The sequence below is a fragment of the Pseudorca crassidens genome, chromosome 6 (genome assembly GCF_039906515.1).
Source record: "Pseudorca crassidens isolate mPseCra1 chromosome 6, mPseCra1.hap1, whole genome shotgun sequence".
In the NCBI taxonomy this organism is placed as follows: Eukaryota; Metazoa; Chordata; class Mammalia; order Artiodactyla; family Delphinidae; genus Pseudorca; species Pseudorca crassidens.
Genome location: NC_090301.1, coordinates 116,229,313 through 116,240,115, shown reverse-complemented (window position 1 = coordinate 116,240,115; position 10,803 = coordinate 116,229,313).

Sequence of the window (10,803 nt, the reverse complement as noted above, 5' to 3'; positions counted from 1 at the left end):
TGATTACCATAATTTGTGGATAGTGCAGTTTTAGATGAGATATGAACTCTGGTTCAACACCTTCTGTGTACTTTGCTCATCTCAATTTGGAGTCACAAGGAAATAGACATTCTTGTGTTTGTGTGTGTGTGCGTGTGTGTGTGATTTAAATATATATTTTTAAATTTTTAATTTATTTTTTAGTTTTGACTGACCGGTATGATTTTTCCTAAATTTATTAAAGCAACTTCATTTATTTCTACTAACTAAATATATCTTTAATTCTCCTAAATGATAGATACCCCTTCTGATAACTTTTTTGATAAATATTCAACATTTCCTATCTTTCTAAAATTTTATCTCTTTTTAAAATTGTGCTACTTAATGACTTTTTCCCGTCTTTCTAATTTTGTTTTTTTCTCATATTATGTCTACTATAATAATACTATATATTAACACAAATATTACTTCTTTATTATTATTATAATTCCCCATACCAAATCACAAAAAAATTACTAAATGTCCCAATCCTTTCTTCTATGGGTTGACATTCTCCCATTCAAGCCAAAGTACTACATTCAAAAGCAATATACTTTGGCCTCCAAAAGTAGCTCTAACCTTCCTCTTGCCTAAGTATTCAAAAGTTGCCCAGTTTTTACCTATCTCTCAATTTCATTTTTGCCTACTCAAGCAATAACGCTATACCAAATTTTCCCCAAAACCTACTGCCCAGTGTTCCTTCCACCACTCATCACTCTAATCTATTCTCAGAGAGAAGCTCAGATAGGAGGCATACTCATTTGAAATGGACTTGATCTATGTATCACCTTTGACCAAGAGGGCTGCATTCTGCAGTTTTCAGACATCTGTATTATGCCTCTCTCCCAATGCCAGCCATTCTGTGTTCAGGCTCACCACTCTAGTACCCACAGGCATGTGATAGGACTTTCGTTTCCACCAAGGGGTCCTAAATTTCACATCTCTAAACACTGGATTCAAAACGCTTACCCAGTCACCATTTTGTGTTCCACTACATGAGAGGTTTATGTGCCCTAGTTATTTCCTAATACGGTCAACATTTGTCCCAAATGAGGTTTCCATTAGAGTCAACCAAGAAAAAGCTACCAAGATTACCACAATTTATTACATCTGTTTCGAGTACAACTTTCCTGTCAGTATGTTAAAATAAACCACAGAGGTAGGCCTAATGTAATTTAAAATATATTAATTAAGTTCAAACTATGGACAGTATGCTAGTCTGAGTGCTAACTCCATAAAATTGTGAGCCAGAGAGACAACATCTTTAGAGGGAGATGGAGAATGTCTCTACTGGAAATGAAATAGTAATCAGGTAAATTTTACACAGAAAAGTGTAGCAGTTCTGAACTAGCAGTTCTGAACTTAGAATTTCCGTAAGACTGATTTTTTTTTCTTTTTTTTCTTTTTTTTTACCAAAACATCATTAATGAGAAGACAGTGTGGTCAGATGTAAAAGCAACTGGATTTGGAGTCATTACACCAGGGTCCTGGTTCTGGTATATCAACTCAGGAGACATGCAAACTTAGATAAATCATGTCTGCTACTTGGATTCCACCTTCCTCAAAATTTCAATGTCAGACCAGCTCATCCCCTATGTCCCTTCTAGCTCTGAAATGTATTATTCCACTTTTTCCTAAGCCTTATGGATACTCTAAGCTATGCTTGTAATGAAATTGATGGAATAAATATTTGCAAGTTAAACTCAGTGACTTCTCAGTGACTGCTATACATTTACTGTTTGTGTCCCCTCAAAATTCATATGTTGAAAACCTAATGTCCTGGATGATGGATTAGGAGGCGGGACCTTTGGGAGATGATTAGGTCATGAGGGCTCCACCTTCATGAATGGGATTAGCACCCTTATTAAAAAGGCCTGAGAGAGTTCCTTTCCCCTCCTGCCATGTGGGCAGGAAGATGGCCAAGAAGATGGCCATAAATGAACCAGGAAGCAGGCCCTCACCAGACACAGAACCTGACCATATAGGCAACCTGATTTTGGACTTCCAACCTCCAGAACTCATGGAAAATAAATTTTGGTTGTTTACAAGCAAATAAACAAATAAAATAAAAGTTTATAAGCATATAATCCAGTCTATGCTATTTTGTTGTAGCAACCCTAATGGACACAGACCAATGTCTAGGATTATCTGTGCAGTTACCTTCACCAGTCTTGCAGAATAAAAATCACCCCTTTCTAGTACATGTCTTCATAACAGCCCTTCTAAGAAAAATCTCCTCTGATTTCAGTTACAAAGCAAAGGCAGGAAACTGGCAAAGAACATCCTACTGAGGTATTGACCACGTGGCCTTTTTAACATTTTATGGCCCAACCTGAAGCTTCATCTTCCTTGAGTATATTCATTGCTTCTAAATGTTTTGAAAGATTTGAAACTACTTCTAGCAAGAGACATTCCCATTGCAAGGCTTCTTCCTAAAGTACGATAGGTAATGCCTCACATAGAACATGAAGGCCTCTATTACAGCAATTATGGATGGTTGTTACTTTTGATTAAAATTAAATTAAATAGCACTTGAGAAATAAGGAGAGATTTAATTATACTATAAAAACTGTCAGCCTTTCATTTTTAACATCTGTTAGACATGCATGCCAGTAACAATGGTGTGGAGTATTTGCCAGACACCTAGTCAACAAACCCCTATGAATCATCTGAGAGCTGAGGCAATGTGATTTCAAAGAGTATACTTTCCAAGTCCGATGACTTGATCCAAATTAAGTACATGTTAGGACTTCCTGATTCTAATTTTTCTTCATTTTACAGGGAACAAAAAGTGTTTCCAGCTTTTTTGCTCTTCATTATGATGGATTTGATCTGGCAAGTCATGCCTGTGCTACAGCAAAGAGCTGGAATACTGCAAAGAGGAGCTTGTTTCCCTGAAAGGTGCCAAATGTGTAGTGTTTTGTTGCCCTCGTGTGATGTTTCTGTAAAGGTTATTTTTAACTTTGATATTTAAAAGGCAAAATCATTGGAACTCTCAGCTCTGGAAAATGTTTTTGGCCTAAACAGTTTTGGATCAATGTTAACTAATTAGCAGGCAGGCAGGTGGTAGCTGGTGATGCATTTCTAGTAGATAAACTCTCTCCTTTTAGTTCTTCTTTCAGTCATCAATATATGAACCAGAGAACTGGAATGCAACTTCGTAAAAGTAACAGCCCCTCTGCGCCTCTGTTTCCTTATCTGTTAAAAAGAGGATTTCTAGTAGATAAGCAGACCTAGCTTTAAAATTCAATAATCTTCAAATGTCCTTATCTCAAGGTGGTTGAGTTTATGACTCTTATTTTCTTCTTAATTTTTTTTTCTTACTTTTAGGGCCTTTTTATTTTCCTTTATTTATTTATTTTTCTTTTCTTTTCTTTTCTTTTTTTTTAACAAATAAGTTTAGGTTGTTTTAAAAATAATCAAAAATGCTATTTACTTCTGTTTTTTTTTAAAAGGTGTCAATTTCTGAATTACCTCTCCCCTATATTATTTTCAGGTATAGTTATGAGACCTCTGGGGTTGACTTCATCTGTTGCCTCCCTCATGTTACTACAAATTAGAAACACAGGCCTTTGGCCATTATGAATTAAGATCCTTCCACTGATTGTGCTGCAGCATTGGCTACTGCAGTCCATTCTGTTCCATTCGCTTGCAGGTACTTATGCCTTAGAGGTAACTGGTGCTTTCTTGGATCCTGAGACATCCCTGGGCTATCATGGCAGTCATAAGGGGCACAGATTCAGTGATATCCATCGCAGGGGTATTTGAATTCCCTCTCCTGTTTTTGCTCTCTTTTTATGGACTTAATCTCAAAGGTATCCAGGTCATTTTATCTACTAATTTATTGAGTAAACCTTTAGTGAGCATCTTCTGTGTGCTCGGCATTGTTCTAGGGCCTGGTATAGAACACAGACCATTTCCTCATGGAGCTTATGTTCTATTTGTGAAGTCACTTTGTGACTCCGCATTCATGTCCTGTGAGCTCCCTTCTGATAACAGCTGAGATGAACTAGAAGCCATGGTTTTATTTCTAGGTAAAGAACCAAATAGCAATACCTATTTGTGAAATGATAACGGAGGCTATCATTTATTGAGTTATTTGAATGCATAGAAATAAACCACGGATGTTTGTAATCCTCAAAATAATGCCATCAGATTGGTGTCGTTACATTTTATCAATTAAACACCAATTTACAGGTGAGGAAATTGAAACTAATAAAACTGTATCACTTGCCCAAAGTTGCACAATATAGAAACTATACAATCACAGTTGGACCCAGGTATTCCTAACCTCAAAGTCTTGCTCTTACCTTTGTACAATATTGTGGCTAAAATGAGCAGCAAGCTGAATCATAGAAATTGGGGGAAGTTAGAAATTTCTGCCGGAAAATATTTTTATCATTTATTTGATTAATCCTGCAGTTACCCACTGGTTGTTCATTATTTGGATTAAAGTATTTTCCCTTATTAAACTTTAGAAAGCATGAAAAGGGTAATAAATTAAACTATTATCATTTATTAATACTTTGTTGAGAATTTATCATAAAATTTCCTACTATGCATAATAAAAGAGAATACTGACTTTGGGGTTCCGTGATTTGGGCTCTTTTTTCCCTCTCATCTTAATAATGGGTGACACATAAACACACTTCCTAAGACAAGCAAACAACTTTACCTAGGTGTTTATTTGTACATATGTCGTGAAAGACTTTATTGTTAACACTGAAAGGTCTGAGATGGTTTTTTCCTTCTTGAGGGCTAACAAGCCTGCTGAAATTTCAGGGATGTTGGCAGATGACACAAGGCTCCTGAGACAGGGACAAATGACTTGATTACTCACAGGAGAGCAAGCAGCATGAACATCAGCATGTTTGGCACCAGTTCCCCTAATCTCAGTTCCTTTAAGGTGCTGTAAAGTGGAGCAGAGATCCCTGCACACACAGGGGCTTGTCTTACAGGAGTAGAGACCTAAGTTTAGGGAAACAATATTTGATACTCAAAATAAGCATGCCTTCCTTTGCTCCTATGAGGACAGTGTCTTTTTCTTCCAACATTATTGAAAAGATAGTCCAGAACAAAGGCAGTTGGTGTTCTTTCCTACAAAACACGCAGAAATGTTAAAGATACATGAAGAACTGCCTTTCAACACTCATGATTTGACCATGTCCCTGCTTCATGGAATGGCTTCTCTCAGGTCTTGCTGACTTGTTCTTAAGTATCTCATAGGGTTCTCCTTTAGGACACTGTAGACCATATGCCCATACATGAATCTATTTTAGTCTCTATCTATGCCCATCTATTTTTTTTTACTACCTTTACTTTCCCCTTCATCGTGATATTCTGAATTATTTTCTTTGCCCTTCATCTTGATATTCTGAATTATTTTCTTTCCCTTTTTATTAAAATATAGTTGAATATTATTTTTTATTGAAGTATATACATATTTATTTTTAAATTTTATTGAAGTATAGTTGATTTACAATGTTGTGTTTAATTTCTGCTGTACAAAGTGACTCAGTTATACATATATATATTATTTTTCATATTCTTCTCCATTATGGTTTATCACAGGATACTGAATATAGTTCCCTGTGCTCTACAGTAGGACCTTGTTGTTTACCTATCATATACAATAGTTTACATCTGCTAATCCCAAACTCCCAATCCTCCCTCCCCAGAAGTTTATATATATTTTTAATTGAAGTATGCTGAATTATTTCCTTTGCTTTTGAAAATCTGCAGTGTTTATATTTTTGTAGGCTACCTGAAATGCCATTTAAAAACAAATCAATTAACTTCTGTGTAACACACCATCCCAAAATTTAGTGACTTAAAACAGCAGTGATCTATTAATTCTGACAATTGTGTAAGTTATTCGGAGGGTTACTTTGCTCCTTCATCAGGGCTCATTCCATCCTGCTTCATTAGCCTGAGGGTAGGCTGGTCTGCAATGTCCAAGGTGGCTCCACTCACATGGTGGGTGGGTAGTGCTGGCCTTAGCTCTTCTTCATGTGACCTCTCATCCTCTAGGCTAAACTGCCTTTCTTACCTGGTGGGCTCAGGGCAACATTCCATGAGGGAAAAGGCAGAAGTTGAAAGACCTGTAAGGCCTAGTCTCTGGATTTGTACCAGATTCTATTGGTCAAAGCAAGTCCCAGGACCACCCAGATTCAAGACGATAAAGAAACAGAGTTCATCATTTGATGAGAAGAGCTACAAAGAAATTATGACCATAAATACACTATTCCAACTAAAAAGTTAATGAATAAACTTATTTTATGGTGACTTTCAGTAAATCACTTGACTTCTTTGGAATTTAGTTTCACCCCCAATAAAATCCAATATAAATTTTTAAAAGTTTATTTATTGATTTATTTTTTTATACAGTGAGTTCTTATTAGTTATCTATTTTATACATATTAGTGTATATATGTCAATCCCAATTCACAAAATCCAATATGAAGTTAAATGACATGCAAGCTCCCTTTCAGATCTCAGTACCTCTATGTCTAAGATACTTTCTAAAGTGCCATTTTCTGAGACTAATTAGGCTGAGGAAAGCATAGGAAGAGACTATTGGCATTAGCTGAGGGTGTGTGTAAGCCTGCAAGAGATGAAAGGATATATCTGCAGTGTTAGGGGTGTACTCAGAAAAGATACAGATGGCCACTAAAAGGGGAGTTGGTGAAAGAGATGAGATAAAGGCAAACTGAGTATTTAATCATTTTGTTTATAGTGAGTTATACAAGTTAAATCATGCCTAGATAGTTCTAAGTGCAACTTCAAAGCCAGAGAATTTACATTTTGTATTTCGGTAGCTCTCCTACCCCTAATGTGAAGAATTATATTTAAAATAATTAGACATCCGTATGATTTGACAATAAGCCTTTAAAAATCACTGGAAGTTCATATCAAGACCTCAGTGACTAAATTTGCTGTTAGTAATAGTCTCTGCGTTTCAGGATCTTTGGGTACAAAGCACACAAAGATAATGAGAATAAATTCAAGTAAAGCCGATTCCCTGAAAACTCAATTTGCCTGTTGATGAAAATAGCAGATAGCAAATTAATAGATTGCCATATGGATTAGGATTTCATTTTTCAAAGTTTAATTATTCGTTGGCTTTCAGCACGTTAGCTGCATAGTTCTTAGTCTAGTTTGGTTTAAGGTCAGGATCAGGCATGTTACATATTCCAGTTTATATTTAAATGAGTTTTCGCACCCATGTAAGTGTCTATCTTCTTTGTATTTTTAAGCTTTTGTTTTCTTCCCCTGTGTTTGACTGCCTCTGGAAGCACAACAGTTGAAAAAATTTCTCAATTCCTCTTTAAGGTATTTGATATGTTTTGTAATTAAGGTGCCTTGGGAATTGATCGTATGGTACATTACTTTTCTGCAAGTTAGCTTTTGGAAAATTGGCTTTTGACAAATTTGTCATTTTGTAAATGGGTTCTTTGACTTATTTGTCATTTAATGAGTTGGTCATTTTCTGATTTTGTTATTTATTGAGTTTGTCTTTCCAATAACTGGTTATCATTTAATTGACCTAGGCCAGCAGTGTGCTGGAGCCAGTGTGCCCCAGACCATGAGACCCTCCTGTGCATGTCTTCTAAACTTCAGATTCAGTACATAAAATTGGCCATGGTGGGAGCGTTTGGACCACAGAAATCTGCAAACTCTTCAAATAAGGGCTTTTTTCTTTTTGGAGAACCAGTTTACTAGCCCACCATTTCCTAGAACCCATCAATTCTTAACAGTAGTTAAAAATTCAACGTCCTATACATACTTTCTATTAAAAACAGTCAAAATATTTGTGGCTTTCAGAGAATTACCAAATAAGTCATTCTGGTATATTCGCACCAGTAGGTGATAATGATTATAATAATGATAAAAATATCAGCTATCAATGCTAGCCTCTTCTCCATATCAGGTACTAGAGAGGTCACTTTACATGTGTTCAATCCTCGATTATGAATGAGGCATTATCATTCCCATTTTATGAGAGAGAAAATTGCACTTCAGCAAGAACCAAGATCTAATTTCAAAATTATTTTCCATTTTGCTTCATAGCCTTTTGTGGCTGAAATTCGGAAGTTCTACCTCTGAAAAAAATTATCTCATTTTTAGGGTAAGGAGACTAGGGAACTGGGAGAAGGTTAAATGTCATTATAACTGTATTGATTGAAACTCATAACATTAATGATATAACCTTTAAATTCACATATAGACTGAGAGTGCTTTGCTCCAAAAAATGTCTGGTGAGACTGACTTTTTGTATCTTTGCTAGAGTCTATTAGGATGTACCTTGATTTGGGCCATTAGTCACAATTTTCTAACCATGTCCCCACCCCCAAAAGTGATATTTCTGCAGCAGGAAGGGAATTCTGAAAATGGATTCTCTACTCAAAAAAGCACATTAGAGTTAAACAGTACTTCTGTGTTTTGAGATATGTTTGGTAATGGGACAAACGTTTACTTCTCTTTATTGATCTATAAACACATGCCTCCAAGCACTTTAGTAAATTAAATTACTGGCCATTTCATGCACAGAAAAATCAATTAAAGTTACCTATATCTTGGGACAATGGACATTTACAGTGAACTCTGGAATGGGACCACCAATTGGTGAACGTTATATAACATGCCTGAAAGTAAGGGAATTCTTATAACCACTATCACCAAATATCATCCCAAATACAGGCGTGATAAACCAGATCATTTACTAGTAGACCATGTACTTCAAATTAGTTTCCAGGGAATAGATTAAGAGCTGGGCACAATTTAGTAGACTAGCCAGAACAATAAAATTCTAAAAAGCAAATTGCTTGAGTCTTCTGTGCCATTTTCCCAGTTGATCTTTAAAATCTGTGATCAAGTTGTTTGATATCACTGTTTAAGTTTGGTTCAGTTTATTTTTTTATTTTATTTTTTATTTTTTGTGGCCACTGTTGTGGCCTCTTCCGCTGCGGAGCACAGGCTCCGGATGCGCAGGCTCAGCGGCCATGGCTCACGGGCCCAGCCGTTCCGCGGCATGTGGGATCTTCGCGGACCGGGGCACGAACCCGTGTCCCCTGCATCCGCAGGCGGACTCTCAACCACTGCGCCACCAGGGAAGCCCGGTTCAGTTTATTTTTTATACAGATCAGAATGTTCAGAGAAGCAAAAAGACCTTAATCCTTAAAATCATGCCATGGAAAGAAATCAAGAAACTATTATTTTAAATCTCCTGATGGCTTTCTAAAGCAGTTATGTTAAATGCTAAGTTTGTTATAAACTTATATTATCAGTTATATTAACTGATAAGTTTAAGTAACTGATGCAGATTTTTTTATACATATATAGAATTAACAGTAAGTCAATACAGAAAGGATATGAAGCATCTTGGGATGTAGCTTGGGATGTAGTAAAAGTGAATTGTAGAAAATATGGTCTCATTATCTTCATCTTTTTTTTCTTTGTTTTTTGGAAGATGAAAGAAAAAAAGTCAGGAAAGTTATCTCTTCTAGAGAAATTAGCAAGTTAATAAAAATGACCATTGGTTGACATTTTTAGAGAATAACTATTAATAGTTAGGTAATTATGCTTGCTATTTGAATAAAGACTTGCATTTGATAGAAAAAGTCCTTTTATTGTTAAGTAAATAGTGCTATACTCTTGTTCACTCAATTTCCTGACTAAGCAAACACAGCCTGGCATTCAAAGACAAGACACATTTGGTAGCATTAATGGCATTACTAATATATATGCATAAGAAGGAGTGACATATGACAGGCTTGCAAACTCTAATCAATAAAACTCCAACCATCGCCACTGAAACTCTTAAATAATTGATTTGATTTAAATGGAATTTTCTATTTACCGAAATTCATATAGGTTTTCATGCCCAGCCAATATATAAAATCCAGAAGTGACCAAATTGAAAGAGAAATAGGAATTTATAAATTCCATGAGATAATAAGGAAAGGTTTTTCTTTTACTTATATTTTCAATGCATCTAATATGATGCCTTGAAGTTAGTATGAGACTAATATATCTTTATTGGTGACTTACAATTGACCCTTCAAAAACTCCATATCCATGTTTCCTCCCCTTCCGCAGATTCAATCAACCACAGACCCCGTAGTACTGTAGACTTTGCTATTGAAAAAAATATCCATGGATAAATGGACCTACATAATTCAAACCCACATTGTTCAAGGGTCAACGGTTCTTAATTTCTTTTTCACATTTCTATATTGTATTTGATTATTTTAGCATCAGAAACCAATTTCTGGAATTCTTTCACATGTGATTCAATGAGTTGCATGACTTTGGAAATGGGATTGTCTCAAAGCATAGAAATAATGGGGGGAAAAGATGAAAAGGATTAAAGATGGACAGTTTTGGTACTAAACACAGAAATAAAACTTTTGTGCATTAAAATCATGTCTATATATGCGTATGATACACTATATATGTGTGTGTGTGTGTGTGTGTGTACGTATAAATACAACTAAGAATACAAACATGTGAACCAAAATCTGGATAAATTATTTGTTGCTACATCATGTTAAATAGAGGGTTTCAGAACTCTGCATTCAAGAATGGGCCAAAGACTAGCTATATTAGCGTTACCTGGGAGCTTGTTAGAAATGCAAACTCTCAGGGCCCATTCTGTCTATCGCGTAGAAATCTGCCTTTTAGTAATAACCTCGGAACATTTATTTGCACATTAAAACTTGAGAAGCAGCACTTCAGAGAGTAGACCTTTGCCACTGTGGTCCCCGTAGCTGCTCTAGTACTACC